Source organism: Pinus tabuliformis, chromosome J (genome assembly GCF_031772625.1).
Source record: "Pinus tabuliformis cultivar Carrire ecotype Pingquan chromosome J, CPIR1, whole genome shotgun sequence".
NCBI lineage: Eukaryota > Viridiplantae > Streptophyta > Pinopsida > Pinales > Pinaceae > Pinus > Pinus tabuliformis.
The window spans coordinates 211,155,038-211,180,378 of NC_142295.1; positions in this window are offsets into that span (position 1 = coordinate 211,155,038).

The window sequence follows — 25,341 nt, forward strand, 5'->3', positions numbered from 1 at the left end:
TATGAAATAAGCATAGTTATATATTGTAGCAGGAGGCTTCCCCGGGAAAAATATATAAAGGAAATCCATCCACATTCTCATCTATGGTATATCTTAAAATGAAAGAGAGCATTGTAATAATCTGTCTACCTCTCTCAGAAAAAATGTTGGCAGCATATGGAGGACTTTATGTAGGAGTATGACACTCCTCTATGATGAAAGTTTGGAAAATTTGGGCTATCCTGAGAAGGTATAACTTGGTATAGAGGTCAAGTAAGCCCTCAGTAGAATGTCGTGTCTCATTTTGGCTTGGTTGGATTTGTAGCATTTGATTAATGGATTCTACTTTGATGGTGAAGAAAACTTGCTAGTTAGGGGTGACAATGGCTCTTTGACTCGGAATGTCGTAAGCTTGGCAGAAGTGGAGGATTTTTGGGAAAGGGTGTACCTATGGGAAACAATACTTGGGAAAATTTGACTCCCAAAGATGAATGTCATCATTCTGGTTTAAGAACCCGTCTTTGCTCCAGTAGTGGAGCTTTAGTAGGTAGGCAGGGGAAGCAATGTCCTTAATTTGAAAGTCTTGGCCTGCTAAGGCAACGTGGTCAATGTCCAGGTGAGGGTTTTTAGAGGTCTCACATTGAGAGAGGTTTGGGAAGCCATAATTAGGTTTACAGATTTGAATTAAGCTTTTAGTGTTTTCAAGAGTGAGGTTTAGAGGCTCTAGAATAGTGGGATGGTAATTACAGTTTATGAAAAGGGTTTGGGATATACAAATAAGCTTCTCTTCAATTTCTAGAAGGTTTCTTAATTAATTCAATTAATTAACCATTCAATTACACTGCGCATTTTGAAATTTGAGGGTCGTTCTAGTTTTTTTCCAAGAATATTTGGAAATTGGTGATTTGGCATGCAAACTAGGTTTTGTGTTAATTGTAGAAGGCATTGAGGCTTCGAGTGTCAATTGGCTGCTTCAATTGGGTATCTGTAGTGTCTTCAAGTGGTAAAAATGGTTGAATTGGTCACTGAGAGGTTCACTGTATCACAAATGGCTTATCAACAGTTTATAGTGAAAAACGATCGAAAAGAGCAATTTGGGGCTTTTTCAGCTTTTTAACGGGTAACGGTCACATTTTGGCATGGAAATTCTTAAATGAATAGTGGGTAGTTTTCGGTTTGGGTGGGAGTTGGTTTTCTAGGCCATCGCACCTCTTTTGGAGAGCGGGTGGTATTTTTCTTAAGCACACGATCTAACCAATTATTGCCTTGTAACAGAACAATGCCCAGGAAAACCTGAATCTCATGTTCTCTCAAGCTATTATCAGTTGGACGATGAATCTACGTGATAAGGTTGTACACCATCGGATATGGGGGTAGGAGATAAAAGGGCTATCGCGCATTTGAGTTGCATGGATGGAATCGAGAAAGTGGTTGGCGGGACCTGAGATTTAATTACATCAAGTTGTAATTAATTAACCAATAATGTGGGGATTTTCAATATAATCTGTGAGCTAATAACCATGGTACCATGGGTTATATGGTGGGATTTTATTTAACTACACTAAGGGTTGGTGGGTTAAAAAGGGTTTTCGAGAAATAAAAAGTGGGTGATGTTAATTAGATAATGTGCGGATATAGCAAGAACTTAGGATAAAGGGTTTTCTGTGTGTTTTTGGGGGAAAAGGGAAATTAATAATGGGAAAAGTGATATTTGTAATGGGGAATGGGTTTCACACTAGGGAAAGGGGTTTTGGGAAGCGAGAATGATTTTTGAAGGGTAATTTCTAGGCAAATGTGTGAAACCAAGGGGTAAAATGTCAAAATAAGGAGGAAGGGTATTTATAAGTAATGAAAGGATAATTGGGGGAATTAGGAAATAAGTACATGGGGGTGTAGTGAAGTTAGGGGAAATTAGTAAACAAACTTGGTAAATATCCTTTCTTTCTCACAATTCCTCTTGCACATGAAACATAGGATTAAGCATGATAAATGCACTTTTGACTTAGAAACCTTGTGCATTTGAAAAACTTCTTCTACCTACCCTTTATTTACCCTAGCATTTTATCTTCATTTAAATGGGTGCATTTAAGGTTGCTGACCCTTTATTTCTTTTTCTTTTAATAAGAAAACTATCTAATTCTAACCTTATAGCTTCCAATGGCATAGATTAAAATGATGAGTTCATTTTTTATTCTCTATCTAACTACTGATCTGCCAATGTTAAATAGTTTGGCTAGATATTTATTCTCTATCTATCAACCTGAAATTTAAAGCATGAATGAGTCAAGAGCAAGCTATTTGACCATCTTGGATTGTGGCATTTCTAACAAGTTGCACACAATCTTATTATGCATAGTAAAGTAGAAGTAGTGGCATTTGAATTTGCACACTTTCATGATCTATTTTGTTTCTTTTTGGGGTTCATATTTTTCACTTTTTTTTAATCTTTTTCCTTTCTTTTTGTCCTTTGATTATTCTTTTAGGACATACCCTCTTTACATTTTTTAAAATTTTTAATATGGAAAACATTTTGTAGAAAGCAAAAGTATGTACAATATTACAATACTAACCATAGCCAATTCAAAATTATGAATCCTATTATTATAGGACCCTAACAGTGGTTCCACATGGGGATGAAATTTCCTAGTGAAATTTCAAGAACTTTAAGATCAGTAGCCTTTGAAACTATGACTCTAGTTGGCTTGTAAAACTGCACTTCTATGATTCTGCTTTATTTATACATGTGATGGTAAACCCTTCAAAGCTCAGGGCCGTCTCCCTGGGCTTCCACTTTAAAATTTTACCATCCAATCCAATCTAAACTCTGAAATGTTATATATAATGATAAAAGTAAAATGAACTACTATTAATCTATAGATAAGTAGTGTTTCATCATTCTACCATTGACAGGTCCTCCTAGTAGATCTGCTCCATCTAACTCTCTCAAGAAAAATGCATTGTTACTCCTATAACCATAAATGATATAAGGGCCTTGCCATAGGAAATCAAATTTTCCATGTTTACCCTTCTCTTCTCTTCTAGAATCTCATTTAAGTACTTTGTCACCTACGTAGAAATCATCAGCTTTGGTCTTTTTTTCCAAAATCTTTTTGATTTTATGCTAGATTACTTGTGATTTGACATAGACTTCTTCTCTAATTTGCTGCAAGTGTATTGTCTGATTTATCCTCCTTTGGATATCATTTGGTTCTACTGTAAAATCTTGAATGATCTTCATCACTGGAAATCCTAAGGAGGAAGAAAAAGCAACATCCCTTCCATAGATTAGCTAATAAGGAGATGTACCAATGGACTTTTTGGTAGTTAAAATGTCTAACCATAAGGCATTTACCAACTTTTTCTTCCATCTCTTCTCGTTGTCTTCCAATAGTTTTTTGATGACATTAACAAGGCTTTTGTTTGAGATTTTGCAAGTCCATTACCTTGAGGGTAATAGGCATTGTAATGGCCAAGGGTAATGTGATATTTGTTACAAAATTATACCATTGTTATGGATTTAAAAGTAGCTGCATTATCAGTAATGAGATATTGGGGGCATCCAAATCTTGAAAGGATATTGTTTTCAAGGAATGAGATAATGACAAAGTCTGTGGCTTGTCTAGAAGGGATGGCTTCTATCCATTTAGTAAAGCAATAAGTGGCTATCAAAATCCACTTATGTTGGGCTAAGGAGGATGGGTGAATTTACCTAATGAAGTCTAAACACCAACGTTGAAATGGAACTTCTGTGGATATGGGTTTGAGAGGTAAAGGTAAAGGCTTCCTTTTACCCTAAAATATTTGGCACTTATGATAGGAGATCACATGTTTCTTGGTATCTGGAAAAAGGGTGGGCCAGTAAAAGCTTGCCCTCAGAATCTTGTCAGCAGTTGTTTTCCAATATAGGTGTCCTCCACAATCTCCTACATGAAATTCTTGCATAATTTTTTCAGCCTCATCTTTTAATAAACAATTTAATAGAATGCCACCATTATCCTTCCAAAATAAAGCATTATCTATGATAGAATATTTCATTGATTTCATTTTCAAAAATCTACCTTTAGTTCTAGAGAAACCACGAGGAGCTTGTATGTTTAGTAAAACAAATATGATATCTGCATACCAAGGTGAATTTGTAAAAGGTTCACTGATCTGTGGAGTCGTTATCTCTTCCTGATCATCTAGGGCACCAATGAAATTTATATCTAATGCGTGATAGTTCGATTTAGCCATGAGTTTAGCTAAACCTTGGCCTTTAATAAGTTTTGTAGGCTTTATTTCTATATCATATTCCAAAATTGTGGCAATCCATTTACCTCTCTTTCCTTCATGCCCATCCTACGTCAGAATTTCCTTTACCACTGAATCTGGAACATAAGCAATGATGTGTGAATACAAGATGTATACTTTGAAATCTTTAATAGCTTTCACTAAAGATAGTGCTTGTTTTTCCATTATGTCATACTTTAGTGTGGCATCTCTTAAAGATTTACTGAAAAATGCAATAGGTTGCTCATATCCTTGATCATTCTTTTGCAACAATATTGTTTCAATAGAATGTTCTAAAGCAAAAGAAAAAATTATAAAATCTTTTTGGAAATCAAGACTTATGAGGACTGGAGTTTTGGTTAGGGCTTCTTTGATTGCCTCAAAATATTGTTTAGCGTCTACTATTCACTTAAGTGCTAAATATTCCCTTAACATGTTATTTGTTTCTCTAATTACTTCTACTAAGTTTGAAATGAATCTCCTCAGGAAATTTATTTTACCTAAAAATGATTGTAATTCTTTAATATTTCTAGGATGAGTGATGGTCAAGATTGCCTCTATTCTAGTTGGATCTATTCTAATTCCATATTTGGATATTATGTGCCCCAAGAGTTTACCTTCTTCTAGACCAAAGAGTGTCTTTTTGGGATTTAAGGACATACCAAATTTTCTGCATTTAATGAAAACCCTTCTTAGGTGATCTAGATGTTTGTTATTTGATTCAGAAAATATTGTGATGTCATCTTGGTGAACAACTAGAAAGTCATGGATTTCTTTGGCAAAGACTATGTCCATAGCTCTCTGGAATGTTTCTCCTGCATTCATCAGTCCAAAAGTCATCTTCAAATACATGAAAGTACCCAAAGGAGTAGTAAATGCAGGTTTTACTTGATCCTCTACTTGAACTAAGATTTGGTTATATCCAGAAAATCCATCCAGCATTGAAATTTTGAATGAGACCACTACTCTCTCAATAATGTGGTCCATTTTTGGGAGAGGAGAGTTATCTTTCAATGAGACCTTGTTCAAGTTTCTGAATCAACACAAAGTCTAATTTCTCTTGTTTTCTTCCTAGTAGTCACCAAATTAGAGACCCAATCTGAATATCTGATGGGTGCTATGATTTGGGCATCATACATCCTTTTTACTTCCTTTTCAATGAGTGGCATAAGAACTGGATTAATTATCCTAATCTTTTGCTTAAAGGGTTTATGATCTTCTTTGATAGGTATATTATGTTGAATTATGCTGGTGTCATAAGACCTATGGTCTTCATAACTCTAGGCAAAAATATCTTGAAACTCTTTGAACAAATTTATGTATTTAATCTTTTCATCTGGAGGTAAGGCTTTTGATATTTTGATAAGCTTGGGTTTTTCTTTAGTTCTTATGTTACATTCTTCTATATCTACTCTTAAAGGATCCATTTTTGGTTTCCTAGAAACATCGTTTGAATAAAGTAAATTGTAGGTTTTAACCCTGTACAGAAATTACGCACATATGAATTCTAAGACACAGAAAATAAACAATGCGAGATCATAACACATAAAACACATATACATAGAGATTTTCCCCTGGATCCCAAAACCGGGACTACCAGTTTGATTTTTCATTATGTTCCTTTCAATGTTATAATACATATTTATACATGCCGAAGCATCCAATACCATGGAACAAAAAAACATCGTGTCCAAAAAACATGTGTGAAAATCATGCACAAAACCATAGGTGGGTCCGCCTATCCTAACATAGGGTCCAAAGCCAAAGTTTTTCGGGACGTTGCCCTGGACCCCATAAAGTGGGGTTACGGGTACGCCTCAAACCCCCTGTGATCTCCCCTTCTCTAACCCCCGATTAACTACGTGGGCTAGTCATGGAAAGAATATAACACAACCCAACATTATCCCACTTGTTGTTTTCTTTCCACGGGGGGACACAAGAGAGCTTAGTCATTTATTCGGCCCTACAATGTCCATTGTTTCTCTACACCAAGAGAACTTCTCAGAGGTCATAGATCTTGTCAATGCATCTATAGTATTCTTCAAAGTTTCCACCTTTACCAGCAACAACTTTTTGTTATCATATCCCTCACAAAGTGATATTGAACATCAATGTGCTTTGGCTTTGAATGATATGCGGGGTTCTTTGCTAAGAAAATTACACTTTGGCTGTTACAGTCTATCCTTATAGCTTGCTGTACTAACCCCATAATTGAACACAATCTCTGCAACCAAACTGCTTCCTTGCTTGCATGAGTGGCTACCATGTATTCTGCCTCTGTAGTTGATAGTGCCACTACGGATTATTTCTTACTCATCCAACTGACTGCACCTCCAAATAGGTTAAACACATACCCACTTGTAGATCTTCTCTGATCCAGATCTGCAGCCTAGTCTACATCAAGAAAGCCATGAATACCAAACACTTTGTCTAATCCTGGTCTTCCTTGATAGCACAAACCATAATCACTAGTGCCACGCAAATACCTGAAAGCCCACTTCACTGCTGTCTAGTGCTCCTTCCCTGTTTTTGACATAAACCTACTCAATACTCCCACTGCATGTGCAATGTCTAGTCTAGTACAGACCATTGCATACATTAGGCTACCGACCACACTTGCATATGGAACAAGGGACATGTCCTCTTCCTCATCTTGTGTCATGGGACACTGTTCAGCACATAACCTCACACCTACAGGAATATGAACCTTCACCGGTTTACGGTCCTACATATTAAACATCTGTAGTATTGTCTCAACATACTTCCTCTGGTTTAACCAAAGCTTCCTCTTTTCCCGATCTCTTTTAATTTCCATGCCCAAAATATAGTTTGCAGCACCAAGATCTTTCATGGAAAATTTGGAGGACAATTGGGTCTTAAAATCCTCAATAATTTCTTTGTCATTTCCAACCAGCAACATATCATCCACATACAAGACTAGATAAATAACACAGTCACCAATTAATTTAAAATACACACAGTGATCTTCTTTGCTTCTGGTGAAGCCAAGTCCCCGTATAAATGTATCAAATTTCTGATACCGCATCCTTGGTGACTGTTTTAACCCATACCGAGACTTCTTTAACTTGCATACCAGTTCTTTCTTACCCTTCACCGCAAAGCCTTCAGGTTGCTTCATGTAGATTTCCTCTTCCAGATCCCCGTGAAGAAATGTTGTCTACACATCCATCTGTTCTACCTCAAAATCAAAAGCAGTAGCAATAGATAAAAGTAATCTATTAGAAGTTACCTTAGCAATAGGACAAAAATATCACCAAAATCAATTCCCGGCACCTAGGAATAACCTTTCGCTACCAACTGAGCTCTGTGTTTCTCCACTTTTCCTTCTGCATTTGTCTTCCTTTTGAACACCCATTTGTTGCCATTGGGTTTCCTTCCAGCTGGCAACTCCACCAGATCCCAAGCCTCATTTTTGTGCAAAGATGCCATTTCATCAACCATGGGCTCTTTCGAGAGTTTTCCATCCTCTGAATCCATTGCTTCCTTCACAGTTCTGGGATCATCATCAATAACAGACAAAGCAAAATTTGAACAGAAAGCAAATGGACTATACCTTTCTGGATGGCTTCTTTCTCGAATTGATCTTCTCAAATCCAAAGTTTGTGGATCTTCATCTTTTGATTCCTCCTCTGCTACAGAGTCTGATTCTTCCTCCTTTAGCTCAATCTCTATATTCTCAGGTTCCTTTGGTTGGACTTCATGTTTAATAACATCTTTTACATCTTTGAACACCACATCTCGGCTGTACACAAGCTTCCATGTGACTGGATTCCAAAGCTTATAACCCTTTAAACCATCCTTATACCCAATAAAGATGCACTTTTCAGATTTACTATCCAACTTGGTTTATTTCTCCTTTGGAACATGTACATATGCATCACATCCAAATACCCTCAGATGTGAAAGAGAGGGTTTCTTACGAGTCCATACCTCTTGTGGAGTCTTATCCTCCAACACTAATGAAGGTGACCTATTGACCAGGTAACATGCAGTATCCACCGCCTTTGCCCAGAAGTCCTATCCTATCCTGGCACCACTGAGCATGCTTCTTGCCCTTTCCATCAACGTCTTATTCATTGTTTCTGCAACTCCATTTTGCTGAGGTGTATATGGAGTAGTATTTTTTCATGCTATACCACACTTCTTACAAAATTCTTCAAATTTCTTGTTGCAAAATTCTCCACCATTATCTATCCTCAACACCTTTATCTTCTTCTATGTCTGGTTTTTCACCAGAGCCTTAAATTCTTTAAACTTGTCAAAAAGTTCAGATTTCTTCTTGAGGAAATATATCCATGTATTCCTTGAGAATTTATCTATAAATGATACATAGTACATAGACTTACCCAGTGATGGAACCTTCATAGGTCCAAACGCATCACTGTGCACAAGCTCTAATATAATTTTCGCCCTCTTACTACCAGAGGGGAAACTCACCCGATTTTGCTTCCTGTATACACAATTTTCACAGAAATCAAAATCCAAAGAAATATCACTCATACCTTCTACCATACCTTTACCATGAAGTATTTGAAGGCTCTTCTCTCCAATATGTCCAAGCCTTTGATGCAAAACATGGTCTTCTCTCCAGAGACCACTAGATTTTCTGCTCCACTTTCAGGAACCATGACACTGTTGCACCCATCAATAACAGTGCTACCTTGCAGCTTGTACAGAGTTCCAATCCGAACTCCCTGGATCAATACCAGTGCTCCACAAACCATCTTGCAAGTATCCTTCTTGAACACTGTTTTTACACCTACATCATCCAACTTGCTTACAGGAATCAGATTTCTGGCCAATGCAGGAATATGAAGAACACTCGGAAGTGTTCTAACCCTTCCACCTTGCAACTTCAATTTTACTTTTCCATGACAAACGATTCTAGCCTTCCTATCATCCCCCAAGAAGACATCACCACCATCGTATTTCTCATACTCGCAGAACCACTCTCTATGGGGAGTGAAGTGAAAGGATGCACCTGAGTCAATCAACCATGCCTCATGATCTACATGTGTACTTGAAGAAGCCAAGTAGACATCCCCACCTTCATTTGAGGTGGTTTTCGCCTCTGTAGAAGGAGCCTCATCAGATCCCTTTCCTTTGTCAGGAGCTTTAGATTTATATTCCCTTTTGTAGTGGCCTTCCTTTCCACATTTCCAGCACACCACCTTTACAAGCTTTCCTAGAGATTTAGATCTCCCACTTGATGACTTATTTTTGTTTCTGTTCTGGGACCATCCTCGTAAAGACAAGGCATCACCATTCTGTCTCTCCATATTTTTCCGTCTCATCTCCTCAGTGAGCAAGGCTGAGACTATTTCATCAAACTACAAGGCAGTTGCATTGCTACCTATTGCAATAACCAAACTATCCCACGAATCTGGTAGATAACACAACAAACTAATGCACTTATATTCATCTGAAATCTTAATATCAACAGATGCTAACTGACTTACCACAGTATTAAATGCGTTCAGATGCTTTGTCACTAAGTCTCCATCTTTCATCCTTAGGTTATACAGCTTTTTCCACAGGAACAGTTTATTCACCAGAGGCTTAGATTGGTACAAAGTCCCTAACTTGTCCCACAAAGCCTTCGCCGTAGCTTCCCCTGATACATTCAACAATACTGAATCTGAGACACACAATCGTATTGTGCTCTTTGCCTTCCGATCCAACTTCTTCCATTCTTCATCAGAAACTCCCATTGGTTTAGTACCCAGATCTATCGCGATCCACTGATCTTTATCCACCAACAGATCCTCCATCTTGAGTTTCCACAACTCAAAAATCTAACCATTAAATTTCTCGATCTCTATCTTTCCACTGTTCGCCATCTTCTTTCACGACCAGAATCGACCTCGCAAACCTCCCACTGAACAGGGTCTACCACAGTCCCGAGTGAAACCCCTCAGCAACAAAGGCGTCCCCTTGAAGCCAAAATTGCTCTGATACCAAATGTAGGTTTTAACCCCATATAGAAATTACCTGCATATGAATTCTAAAACACAGAAAATAAACAATGAGAGAGCATAACACATAAAACACATATACACAGAGATTTTCCCCTGGATCCCAAAACCAGGACTACTAGCTTGATTTTTCATTATTATCCTTTCAATGTTATAATACATATTTATACATGCCAAAGCATCCAATACCATGGACTGAAAACCATTGTGTCCAATACCATGGACCCAAAAACCATCGTGTCAAAAAACATGTGTGAAAATCATGCAAAAAACCATAGGTGGGTCCGCCCATCCCAACATAGGGTCCAAAACTGAAATTTTCTGAGGCACTGCCCTAGACCCCATAAAGTGGGGTTACGGGTACACCTCGAACCCCCTGTGACCTCCCCTCCTCTAACCCCCGATTAAATATGTGGGCTAGTCAGGGAAAGAATGTAACACAACCAACATAAATCTTCTAATGGGATTAATCCCTTAAGCAAAAGTTTATTTTTAAGGTTTAGAATTTCAGGATCATCATTCATTATTTCTTCTATTTCTACATTTTCTAAGTTATCTATTTCTACTTTAGTAACATTAATGGGTTTATCTATATCTAAACCATTTATATCTATCTCATTATCTATGTCATTATCTATTGTACAATCTATATCTATATTACAATTTTGAAACTCTCCTTCAGCATTCATGAAATCATAAATTTTAGAATCTTGTGAAAAAATATGCCAGTATTTCAAATTGTCAGGTATAATATGCCTATGTCTCACTTCTGCAATGTACTGGTGGTTGGGCTAAAAAGGTTTGCAGGTACTAGCAAAGGTGGATAGATTGTGAGCTTACATATTCTCTTTCATAGAAATGGTAGCAAAATCCATTTCCAGAAGGTCCTTAATCAAATCTAGGACAGTCTCTCTATATTGGCTAAGTACAGAGTATTCACCTTTGATTTGCTTTATAATCAATTCTAAGTATCCCATGATAGAAACTCTCTTGGCTCCAAGTTTTCTAACCATTTGTAGTTCTAATATTATAGCTTCATATTCTACCATGTTGTTTGTGCATTTAAAGTTTAATCTAAATGCATGACCTTCAGAATGATTATTTTCCATGTTGTGAATCCAAACTCCTGCACCTGCTCCTAATATATTAACAAAGCCATCAAAATCTAAATTCCATAGGGACTCATGAAAAAATGTTTTCACTATCAGGAGATTTGTATTTTTCTTCTAGAGCTGTGATTTCATTTTTGTCATGTTCTGAATTATACAAGATAAAAGAGTCCACATCAGAATGCATGGAGTATATCGAGAAATTCTGTGGTTTTTCTGCACTACTCACCATGTATTTCGTTAATGTTTCTCTGTAAAGTTTCCTTTATTGACCAAAAATAGAGATGGTGGCATATGACATGTCTAATTGTAAAGATCCTTGTAATTTTTCTCCCCATGAGCGAGATAACAACATTCCATACTTGGGTGGGATATCAGCAACTACTATGTCCATGACAATACTCCTTGCTGGGAACTAGAATAGAGTCACACGCAAATTTTTAATGAGTCCAAGGCATTTGAAGTTTCCAGAATCAAAGTAAAAGAGGTCCTCATATTGTCTGGTGATATCTAAGTTTAGTCTCTCCATGGTTGCTTTTGGCATTAAGTTATGGGATGCCCATGAGTCTATCATAGCATTATGTAAGACTTTATCATGAACATTCAAGCTAATGTATAAAGCAGGGATACCCCCTTGATGATGTGTGCCATTTACTTCAGGACCAAAAAATAACTTAGGTTGATCATCATTCAAGTTTACAACATTTTCTCCTTCTCCTATATTTAATGTTTCAGTGATTTGTGTTCTATACGATTCATTTTTCACTAGCTCAGTCAAAGGAACTGATGTTTTCAACTTGGCTATCTCAGTCTTAATGTTGAATGGCTATTGAGTTTTGCTTGATTGGATGAGATATTCCTTAGAAAATGTGTTCTGTGTATTTCTCTCTTCTTTTTCGGTACTAGGAAATTCAGTTTGAGTCTAAGCTATTTTATTTTGAATTCTCTTATTTGGAATGCTTTGAGTAACAATTTCAGTTTGTGTTTCAGATGAAGTTATATCTACATTTTTTGGGCTGGAAGTCACATGGGCTTCTGTTATCTTTTTAGTTTGGGTTACGATTGATCTCTTAGTGGGAATTTTAGTATCCTTTTTTCTTCTTAGGTTTTACTGTTTGTGAACCTCATATATAGCATATTCATAGCCTTGTTTGAATTCAAAGTATTCTCTAGATTCTAATTGCAATTGTTGCAGCATGTACAATTCTTATTCTTCCTGAGTAAGAGAAATAACATGTTCATTTTTAATTCCTAATAGGTTTATCTCGCTGTCATCTTCTCCTTCATGGTTTTGTGAACCCTCGGCATAGTTTTCCTGGAAGGGTGGTCCAATTTGTTGATCTAGTATTCCATTTTTTCTAGTGTTAGGATTCTTCCTAAAGTTTGGGTTTCTTATTGGGGGTGGCTATCGATTTTCCCACTTAGTTTTTCTTTCGATTTTTTCTAATCTATCCATTATTATTTCTACACCCTTTGATAAACTATCTATTTTACCATCAGAAGTGGAGGTTTCCTCTTTCATGCCAACTCTTTTTTCATTTCTCATCCTAGCTTTCTTAGCTGATAGATTGGCTTCTACTCTAACAACATTACTTTGAATTTTCTCTAATGTTTTAGGGTTTCTTTCCCTTAATTGGTATGACATCTCAGTGTCAAAACCGTCATGAAATTTGATCAAGGCTAGGTTTGGTGGAGGTTTAATATTAGCATGGATTGCATTGTAGATGCTATTGAACCTAGTACAATAATCCTGAATGGATTCATTAGGAGCTTTTCTAATGTTATCATATTTAGATAGTATTTTCAGAGGGTTTTTATTTCTTTCCCAGCTATCAATAAATAGTCTTTGAAAAGTAGCTAAGTCTACAATATCATTAGCAGGTAAACCTTTGAACCATTTATTTACATCCCTTGTCAATGTTCGGGAAAATAACCTCATTTGGACATCAAACTCATCAATCTCATGCAACTCAAAATAGTCAGTCATTTTGTTCACATGTTGTTGGGAAGTATACTAACCATTAGCATCAAACAAAAAGATTTTTCTTTGGTAACATTGGGGCATGAGATGTAATTGGGCTGGTAAAACCAAAGGTGCAAATTTGTCTGCCATGGCTAAGGTTTTGGTTTTACTAGGGGGCAAAGTAGTGGTGCTAAAGGACTTGAAATGGGTGTAGATGAACTAGATGAACTTGATATGTTTAGTTGCAGAGGGAACTGAGGTATCAATGGTTTAGGGGAATGAAATGTGGTGGATATTATAGGTGAGGTGGTAGTAAATGAAGGTATATTTACGGCATTTGAAGATTCTGTAGAAAGTTCAGAGCCAGTAGCAGTGAGGGAAGCTAATTCAACTGATTGTTGAAGAGAAGCATCATATATATGGCTAATCAAGGTTGAGGATAAAGCTTCTAGTTTATCAAAAGTATTCAAAACAAGTTGATCTAAATCTGGATGTATAGGCACCTTTTTTGACTCAATAAATTGAATGAATTTAGGGTCTATTACAGTTTCATGAATTGAATTTTCTGATTTGGTTCTAAACAATGAAAGCTCAAATGACAGATCAAACTAAATGTCCTCTAAACTTGATAATTCCTTGAGTGAATTTTCTTTAACTTTCTGGCTACTACTTGATTGAGTTTCTACCTTTCTCAGTTTTCTTAAAATTCTGTCAGGGTCTGATCCGGATTTAAACAGGAACGCAACAAATTATAGAGGTAACCATATACACAAAGATGCAGCGGAAATAATACTTCATTTCATTAATGGAAAATACTGAAATATGCTTACAACCAGAAATGGAAATAAACCAGCTAGGGCGATGGTAGCTTATCTCTGAGAAGAGATGTGATGGCTACCTGCCTCTGAACTGTGTTACAATGAGGCTCGGAGGCCTATTTATTGTTGAGAAACAAATGGAAAACCCTTAACATTCCAAAACCTAACCCTAGGAGATGAAACGCCAAACTGTGGGCCCCGTTTGGGGTAAATTGGTACATCAACTTCCCGGGGTCATAACTTTGGCATATGATCTCCGTTTGACGCATACAATAGCTCGTTAGAAAGATCCATCCGAGCACTACCATTGTTGGAACGGGCAACATCGGTCCATCCCATGGACCCATGTTGCCCCCGGATTCCCCAAAAAACGTCGTTTAGGGCCTCAAAACGGCTCCGGAAGTTCAGGACCCGAAAAACTGCTAAAAATAGTAAGTTGTGCTACAATTAAGGAAACTGAAAATGCTGAGAAGGACAATGGTGGGGGTCCAGGTGGACTTGGCAGGTGGCCACCAATATCCACCTGGATCATTCCTCCCCCCTTAGGAAGCAATGGTCCCCATTGCATTGAGCTCCTCCATGAGATGAGGAAACTTTTGCTGAACTTGTTCCCTGGTGAGCCACTTGCCCTGCTGAAGGAGTTGGCCTGCTTTGACAACTCGATACAGTTGGATATTCTGTTGGTGAGTGTTCTTGATCTGTGTGTCCATGATCCGATCAGTTGCAGCTTGTTCCATGCAATCTGGATTTAATTCTGTGGGTTTGAGCTGTTCTGCAATGTCGGATGTGTCTAGCAATGGTGGAAAGTATGGCCGAAGGCGGTCCACATTGAACACTGGGTGCAGGCCAAGGAATGGGGGAATGCTGAGCTCAAATGCATTGTCTCCCATAGCCTTAGTAATGGTGTAAGGACCATATCGGAGTGGTCTCAATTTCCGATAGGCTCCAGTAAGGCGTTCCTTTTGCAAGTGCAACCAGACTTTGTCGCCCACCTGAAACTTGTGTGGCACCCGATGTTGATCATGTCGCTGCTTGTACTTGGCATTTGATTTCTCAAGAATGTCATGGACCTGCTGGCGAATATGTTGGATGTGCTCAATGAAGCTGGTGGCCTTATCTGTTTCGGACTGGACATGAGCTGAATTCATGTGAGTAGCTGCAAGTGGCATGGCCACATCAATGGGGCATAGTGGCTGGAATCCCAAACCCACCTGAAAAGGGCTATGGCCAGTGGAGCTGTGAAGAGCTCGGTTGTAGCTGTGCTGAACATAGGGGAGGCTCTCGTCCCATGTGCGTGGATGCTTTGAGTTATACATGCGCAGAATGTGCACGATCATCCTATTGACAACCTCTGTCTGGCCATCAGTTTGAGGATGGAAGGCTGTGGACTTCGTGAGTTTGGTGTCCAGCATTGACCAGAGACTGGACCAAAATGTGCTGAGAAACCGACTGTCCCGATCTGAGATGATAGACTGTGGGATCCCAAAGTGCACCCACACTCGTTCAAAGAAGAGTTTAGCAGTGGCTTCTGCTGTGATATTCTTCTTGCAGGCCACCATAATGGCCATCTTCGAGAACCTGTCGACGACCACAAAAACACAGTCATTTCCATGCTTAGTGGAAGGAAGGCCTGACATGTAATCCATGGAGATGGATTCCCAAGGTCGACTAGGGGTAGGCAACGGGGTATAGAGGCCGTGCTTCTTAATGGTCGGTTTGGCAATGGCACAGGCAGTACATGATTTGATGTACTTCCCAACATCCTGTCGAAGATTCGGCCAATAGAAATAATTTTGCAGTACTGCCACTGTTTTCTCGACCCCGAAATGCCCAGCAGCCCGACTGTAGTGTGCTTCCCAAATCATCTTGGCACGCTCGCTTGAAGGAACACAAAGGTGACCGAGGTGGCATAATAGGGCATCCTGGAGGTGAAAATCTGCAACACGCCGACCCTCCAAGAGTGTCTGATATGTGTGGCCAAATTCTGGGTCGCTCTTGTAGAGAAGTGGCCAATCAGAAGTCTCGTGCCCACAAGAGTTGAGCACGGTGGTTAACGCCATGATCGGTGGTCGACTGAGGCAATCTGCAACATTATTGGTGCTGCCCTTCTTATACTTGATATTCAAGTGGAACTGTTGCAGGTATGTAGACCACTTCTGATGGCGATCATTCTGCAATTTCCCTTGGGTCTGTATAAACTGCAGGGGTCGGTGGTCTGTGTGGATGACCGTTTCCTTTCCCAAAATGTAATGCTTCCATTGTCGGCAGGCCTGTACAATGGAATACATCTCTTTATCATAAGTGGGGTACTTCCGGACTGTGTCTGAAAGTGTTTCACTGTGATATGCCACTGGATGTCCATGTTGAGTAAGGACTGCCCCAATAGCATAGTCAGAGGCATCTGTCTCGACCTCAAATGGTTGTTGTAAATCTGGTAACGCGAGCACTGGTGCCGTGCAGAGGCGATCCTTCAACTCCATGAATGCCTTCTGTTGAGATTCAGACCAAAAGAATCTTGCTTTCGCCGCTCCCTTGGTGACCTGACTCAAGGGCCAAGAAATATGAGAAAACCCCAACACAAACCTGTGGTAGAAGTTGGCCAGACCTAGAAAGCTGCGGAGCTCTGTTAGAGTGGTTGGAGAGGGCCAATCCCGAATGACTTGGACCTTGGCTGGATCGACATGCACCCCCTGTTCATCAATGATGTACCCCAGATACTGAACCTGGGTCAGGCCAAAAGTGCATTTCTCCAAATTGGCACATAGCTTGTGTTGCCGCAGTGTTTGGAGAACTTGTCGGATGTGGTGGAGGTGCTCTTCCCAACTCTGGCTGAAGATCAGAATGTCATCCAAGTATACTACTACAAAGGAGTTGGTGAATGGCCGCAAGATGTCATCCATTAGCCTCATAAAGGTTGCAGGAGTATTCGTCAACCCGAAAGGCATGACCAACCATTCGAAGAGGCCCTCCTTGGATTTGAAGGCAGTCTTCCACACATCAGAGGGTTCGATTGGTACCTGGTGATATCCTGACTTCAAATCGATCTTGCTGAAATATTTCGCCCCCTTTAGTTGGTCTAGGAGGTCATCAATCCGCGGGATCGGGTACCTATTACGGACAGTGATCTTGTTCAGCGCCCGATAGTCAATACAGAGTCTCCACGTCCCATCCTTCTTCTGTACCAACACGATCGGGCTCCCACAGGGCGATGAACTCGGACGGATGTGACCTTTCTGCAGGAGCTCCTGAATCTGCCTCTTGATTTCATTGTTCTCCAGAACGGAGCGCCGATAAATTGGTCCATTGGGTAGTGGCGCACCTGGGGTCAGATCGATGGAGTGCTTGACTTGATAGTGCAGAGGAACTCCTGCTGGAGAGGTGAAGATATCCTCGTACTCCTCCACAATCTTGTCCATCTGTAGTTGTCGTGCAGAGGGACCCCGTCTGGAGGCCGCGGCCACTGTCTTCTTCTTTCCTTGAGGGCGTATCATCAGGAAAACAAATTTCCTGGTTTTGGAAATGATCTTACTGCATTGTTTTGCAGTAATCAAAGAGATGGCGGCAGGTGGTGCTACCTCTGGTATCCTGAACAACTTATTTCCCAATGTAATAATAACAGCACGGGGTCTTGATTCATACACAGCATGTCGCTTCCACAAGTATGGTTGTCCTAGTAATACATCACAAACATCAAGGGGAGCAATGTCACACAATACCTCATCCGTGAAGGGCTTGATGTTGTATGGAAGGCGACACTGCTGGCTCACGCGAAGATCTCGTCCTTGGTGCAGCCACCCAATGGTGTATGGTTGTGGATGTGCTGTGGTCAGTAAGCCCAACCGCTTCACGACCTCTGCCGAAATGAGGTTCTTTTGACTCCCGCTATCAACAATGAACTGTATCGGGGAGCCCTTTACCCACATCTGAGAGTGGAAGAGACGCTCCTCCTCCTCTGGATCTTCGGGTTCATTTTTCTGGATCTTTGCGGTAGCAACAGTGGCGCTGGGATCCGCATCGATGATCTGCTTCCCTTTTTCATACCCCTTATCGGGTTCTGACTCAGAGTCGGAACATGCATCTGATTCTGAAACCTTTAGCTCAGCCACCAGTGACTGCTTGGCCCGACACTCACTTGTGTTGTGAGTGGAGCTCTTATGGAACTCGCACCATTTTCCAGTGTCCTTTCTCGGCTTCGCGGCACTGTTCTTTGCTTGCAGCTTCGGCTGGTTGTCTTGGGCTGTCCCGCCTTGGCTTTGTCCTTTGTTCTGTGGTTTCGGGGCACCTTTCCCCTGCTTTGGATTCACAGATCCAAAATCTCGCTTCTTTTGTTTCAACTTCTGCTCGACCTTGACGGCATATCGGTATGCTGCGCCGAGCGAGGGGATGTTTAGGAATTGTATTTCTTCCTGGATGTACTTGTACAGGCAGCCACGGTATTTGAGTATCAAATGTTGCTCCGAATCCTTGATACCCAACTTTGTGCGAAGGGTATGGAAAAGATTGGTGAACTCCGGCACGTCTTGGTCCCTTCCCTGCCGCAGCGTGGTCCACTTTATGTATTCATCCTCATAGCTTCCAACAGGGTAGTACTGCTCCTTGACGGCATCCCAGAATGAATCCCAGGTGGGTGCGGCTGAAAATAGTGAGCCAGTACTTTCATCCTTCTGCTCGCAGTAGGTTTCCCACCAGTCCTTGACGTGGGGGGCTGCTTTGAGAAGAGAAAAAAAATCTTTTCCCGACTCGAAAAATCATGAACAGAAAAATAACCCTCTAGCAGATTTAACCATTTATCTACGGCATCTGCGTCTATCTGACCCTCGAATATGGGGATTTCAAAATTAACTTGTACCTTAAAGGGTGTGGCGTTTCCAGAGTAGCTGCTGGAAGCCGATGCGTCGCTTCTGGGTAGCCGCTGAAGGATCTGGGCAAAGCTGTCCATCATCGCGTTCCGTTGTCGCTCGAGGGCTTCTTCGAGCAAGATTTTGATGGGATCTCCTGCCCCCTCGTCTTTCTTCTCGTCCGCCATGGGAGGCCGTCGGGATTTGCGAGGCTGGTCTTGCAAAGGTTCAACCAGTTCAAGCCCTAACTCCTTATATCCCGACCTTGTTGGGGACATGCAAAGAAAAACAGAGAAAAAGCAGACCGCTCTGATACCACTGATTTGGATTTAAACAGGAACGCAACAAATTACAGAGGTAACCATATACACAAAGATGCAGCGGAAATAATACTTCATTTCATTAATGGAAAATACTGAAATATGCTTACAACCAGAAATGGAAATAAACCAGCTAGGGCGATGGTAGCTTATCTCTGAGAAGAGATGTGATGGCTACCTGCCTCTGAACTGTGTTACAATGAGGCTCGAAGGCCTATTTATTGTTGAGAAACAAATGGAAAACCCTTAACATTCCAAAACCTAACCCTAGGAGATGAAACGCCAAACTGTGGGCCCCGTTTGGGGTAAATTGGTACATCAACTTCCCGAGGTCGTAACTTTGGCATATGATCTCCGTTTGACGCATACAATAGCTCGTTAGAAAGATCTATCCGAGCACTACCATTGTTGGAACAAGAAACATCCGTCCATTCCATGGACCCATGTTGCCCCCGGATTCCCCAAAAAACGTCGTTTAGGGCCTCAAAACGGCTCCGGAAGTTCAAGACCCGAAAAACTGCTAAAAATAGTAAGTTGTGCTACAATTAAGGAAACTGAAAATGCTGAGAAGGACAATGGTGGGGGTCCAGGTGGACTTGGCAGGTGGCCACCAATATCCACCTGGATCAGGGTCATCAACTATTGTAATAAGGTTTGGATCTAGATTTGCCCTGGTATAGTGAGTTTTTTTGGGAGCCAGAATTTTAATTTTTTAATTGTTTTTATGAAACTTTTCAAGAACCCAAAAATGACCTTAAGGGGAAAAATATGAGATTTAGGATTTCCTTAAAGTTTTATTACATTGAGGATGGAGTCCCCAATATGGTCGCCAATATGTTATCACTCAAAAATTTCTTTTGAGTTGCTTGAGAAGAAATGATAGAGGTAACCACAAACCTACTTTGGAGATTAGGATTTAGTCTTGCTAATACTTAGAGAGGGCTCTCTCTTTATGATTTAACTTTGTTTAGTTAATTTATTCTAGCCTAGTTATGATTATACTTGGGTTTTGGTTTTGGTTTGGTGGTGGGATCACTTACTTAGATGGACAGAGGGATGCCTTTTATGATTGGGATGTGGGGTCAAATGTTAAGCAAACAACATTGGATCAAGTTCTAAAAATAGTGTCTACAGGGTAAGGTAGTTGAGTTATTTCAGATCTTAACATTGGATGGTGAAGTGGTTTTCAATCGGATTCAAGGAGGAATTAAGGGTTCTTTAGACCAGATTTTGAGACAAGTGAAAGAGTTCAATTGGGATGGGAGAGAAATTAAGGACTCTCAGATTCGGATATCAGAAGAAAACATAGAAATGATTAACTATTCAAGACAGAGTGTACTTAAACAAATTCTAAAATAAATTTCCAGTTAATTCATTCAATTTAGATAACATGTAAGTTTGTGAGATACATAAGAAAGTAACAAATTTGACAAAGAAAATACTTCACTGTAATAGTTCAACGCATGAATCCTATAATGCAATCTCGTTATCACTCAGTCCAGTCTGCTGACTTGAAAAGTTGGTACAATAACCCTCAGGTTTCTGATAATTACAACTCTACAAATGTATAGCAATCCACCTTCAATACTTCGAATTATGAAGTATTTATACAAAAATAGTTTACAAAATATCCCAAACTGTCTTGGGAATTAATCTAGGAGAAAGAAATATCTTGATGCAAGAAGATAGAGATAGATGCTCAGCTGATGTATGTTGTCCCTGTTTATTAGGTTGTGTTGTCCTTATGCTTTTATATTTTGTTATTTATTCTCTGCCTTGCTGTTGGTCATCACATTGACTATTCTATTTATTCTTTCCCTTTCTTAACTGATACACTTTCACCTGATACTCTTTTACTTGGATAATATGTGATTTTCCTTTTATTGTGCATTTTTATATTTTGATTGTGCCTTTTACAGCAAGTCATTTAACTTCTCCCATGTGTCTGCATCTGATAACTAAATATTTACCATCTTCCTGTATATTTCATCTACTTCAATGTATTTGGAAAAAGTGGGTTTATTCACAAAAAGGTGTTTTACGTCATACTGGAAGTAAAACATGTTCTCAAAGGTCTGATATAGAAACTTTCCAATAGGCATCCCCTTCAAAGAAGAAGTATTTATCTGATCTTTGGCCACCTCTCTGATTCTTCTGTTGTAGTCTTCCTGTGGAATCAATTTATAATTTTTCACTAAGGGATTTGGAAAACCTTTCTGCCTCAAAGCATCAAACTTAACCGTGAACCTGTCTATAGATAGCTGCATGGTTTGGCATTTGTCTTCCAGGTTCATCGTCAAATTCCTCTTGGTGAGGACCTTTTTCACTTCTGGTATTGTTCCTATCATGTCAGCTATGTCTAGCTATTGCAATTCATATTTGTTTTTGGAGTTGGGGAAATGAATTATTCTAGTGGCTTCCTCTAGCATGTCTCCCACTTTAGCCCTAACTCTCTGAGTGGCTTCCATAGCCTCTTTCACTAAGTCACTTTGTTCAAATACAACTTGAATGCATGGCCAAATATCATTGACAGAGTCAATGATATTGGGCCATAACTTTTCCTTAGCTTGGCCATGTGGATCCTTTAATGTTAGCTCTTTCTCTAAGCTTTTTATCATCTAATTCATCCTAGTGGACTTTTGTACTTACTCTTTGTGCATAATCTGTGCAAGCTTACTATCATTCTCTAGACTTTTTATCTTTTCCTTAAGCTTGTTTATTTATGTGGTCTGAATGGACATGTCTTCCATTGTTTTGGCCAATTTACTTTCCTCATCACCTGGCTTGGCTACTGTCGTTGTCGAGCCTGTTACTGATGTAGATGTTGTTAAAGCTAGGAGGGCTATAGCCAGTGGTGTTGTAGGAGCCAATGAAGCTACCAAGGTAGATGGTACTGCTGTGGTGACTCTTGGAATGGCAGTGGAAGGGACAGTCTCAAGGCTGGCCTGTTTTAGTTGTATCAAGTTGTCCAACTTCTTCTCCATATCTTTTAATTAGTCATTTAGTTGGAGAATAAGGTCCATCATTTCCTCCTGATGAGTTTCAATTTCTAAGAGCTCTTTTGTTTGTGGATTCTCTGAATGAGGATGCTTTAGTTGTTTTTTGAGAGAAGCAATGTCCTCATTCTTTTTCTTTATCAACTTTTCAGCAGCCTTGATATCATTGGGATCATGTCCAAGCTAAATCACCAAGTCTTCTCGTGACTTGATTCTGTTATCTTTGCCCTCTAAGGAGGCCTTTTCCAGCTTGTACTGTACAGTGATATTATCTAATGAGCTTTGCAGTTTGTGTGCAGTCATAGCTTTACATGTCAAGGTGGAATAAATCATCCCACTTGGCTCCTTGTGGAACTCAATTTGGTCAATGGGGTGAACATCCCTAGCCAAAACCTCAAAATCTATTTTCCTATAGTTTGCTGATGTTTTTGGCTACTCGACTATAGGTTGCATAAATGTCATATGCATTTTCCTTGTTTTGATGTCGAAGATTGACATTAATTTGTTTTGATTTGTAGGTGTCTTCTTGAAGTATTGAGCATAAGTCTCAGCCTTCAATTTCTCATTTCTCAACTTAATTTACTTATACCTATATTTTATGTCTTTCTCCTTATCCACGGACCTGGTGCATGAAGATGCCTCCATGCTAAGTTGTCTCTCAATAAGTTGAGTGTTTGATGTTGAGGGATGGTGTGTTTCTCCTGAGGTTGCTGGGCCTTTGCTCCTTTCCACCATTGTATAATTGTCAATGATTTCCACGATGTCAATGGTGTATTCATGTTCAGTTACAGGATTAAGCTTGGGCCTCTTCCTATAATTTATCTCAAACTGTTCATCTGTGGTTTCCATAGCTGAAATAGAACCTTCTTCCCTAGTTCTTGTTGTATTTTTGTCTTCATTGGTTGGAGTTTGTGAAATAGGAGGAATATTCATTGGTTCTCCTAGTTTTGGAACCTGCAGAAAGGAACTTGTATCAATATGTTTTTCTACATCAATTAATGTATTCTCTACATCAACTATACTATTGTCCATGTCTATTCAAGTGTTTTCCAACCATTCTGATTGGTTGGAAAATATCTCTATGTCTGGTCTGGGATGATGAATGGAAGGGCCCAATTTGACCTTAACCCTTAGCTTATTTATGACTCCATGAGGGTCATATTCCCACATAAAACTGTTATTGAATTTCATTTGCTGCAAAATCTTATCTGCCTCTAGTCCAGCTTCCCTAGTATTACAAATGAAGGGGCCCAATTGACTTTTCATTTTGAACTGGGTCTTCTTCCTAGCTAATGGGAAATTTACTTAGAGTTTATTATTTACCTAAAGTATTATAGTGCAAATATCCTCATGTAGAGGTATTTGGGTAGTTTGTAGGGGACAAGTTAGCATCCATATATCCTTATTTCTATGTGGTTCTGGTACAAAGACCAGTCTCCCACTTTACTGATATTGGCCAACTGTAAGACCCTTTTGATTTCCTGACTGATCCTGGGCTGATGGCTAATGGTTAGCATCTTCATAACTCAATGGACAAATGGAAGTCTTTGTAGGAAAAAGTAGTGCAGTATTCTTGGATCACTGGTGTCCAATATATGATTAATCTTGGTTTTCCTTTGTTATATAACTTTTGAATTTTGATTGGAAACTTATCTGACTGATAATATAAACAACAAATGAAACAATACATATGAGTACTTGAAAACTCTCTCAGTTGGTAGTCTGATGAATTGTTCATGCATTAAGTTTGTTATGACCTGAGCATAGTTATATATTGTAGCAGGAGGCTTGACTGGGCAAAAGATAGAAAGGAAAGCTAGGACAACCTCATCAACATGCTCATCTATGGTGTATCGTAAAATGAAAGAAAGCCTTGTTATAATTTGTTTGCCTCTCTCAGAAAAAATGGTGGCAGCATATGGAGGAGTTCTGTAGGAGTATGACACTCCTCTATGATGAATGTTTTAAAAATATGTGCTATCCTAGGAAGGTCTAACTTGGTATAGAGGTCAAGTAAGCCCTCAATAGAAAGCGGGGTCTCATTTCAGCTTTGCTAGATTTGCAGCATTTGATTAATGGATTTTGCTATGATGGTGAACAAAACGTGTTGGTTAGGGGTGACAATGGCTCTTTGATAGGGAATGTAGTAAGCTTGGTAGAAGTGGATGATTTCTGGGAAAGGGTGTACCTGTGGGAAAGGGTACTTGGGAAAATTTGACTCCCAAAGATGAATGTCATCATTCTGGTTTAAGAACCTGTCTTTACTCTAGTAGTGGAGTTTTAGTAGGTAGGTAGGGAAGTAGTGTCCTTAATTTGTACGTCTCAGTCTGCTATGGCGAGGTGGCTAATTTCCAAGTGAGGGGTTTGCAGAGGTCTGATGTCGAGAGAGGTTTGGGAAGCCATAATTAGGTTTACATATTTGAATTAACTTTTTAGTGGTTTCATTAGTGAGGTTTAGAGGTTCTGGAATAGTGGGTTGGTAATTAGAGTCTGTGCAAAGGGTTTGGGATATACAAATAAGTTTCTCTTCAATTTCTAGAACGTTTCTTAATTAATTCAATTAATTAACCATTCAGTTACACTGTGTGTTTTCAAATTCAATTGTCGTTTTGGTTTTTCCAAGAATACCTAGAAATTGGTGATTTGGCATGCAAACTAGGCTTTGTGGTAACTGCAGAAAGTATTAAGGCTTCAACTGTCAATTGGCTGCTTCAATTGGGTATCCATAGCATCTTCAGGTGGTAAAAATCGCTGAATTGGTTTCTCATAGGTTCAGGGTATCACAAATGGCTTAGCAGCGGTTTAGAGTGAAAAACGATCGAAAAGAGCAATTTGGGGATGTTTTGGCCTTTTAACATGTAACGGTCACATTTTGGCGCATAAAATCTTAAATGAACAGTGGGTAGTTTTCCGTTTGGGTGGGGAGGTGGTTTTATGGGCCATCGCACTGCTTTTAGAGGGCGAGTGGTATTTTTCGCGAGCACGTGATCTAACCTAGTGTTGGCATGTAATAGAACAATGCCCAGGCAAAATTGCGAATCTTGTGTGCTCTC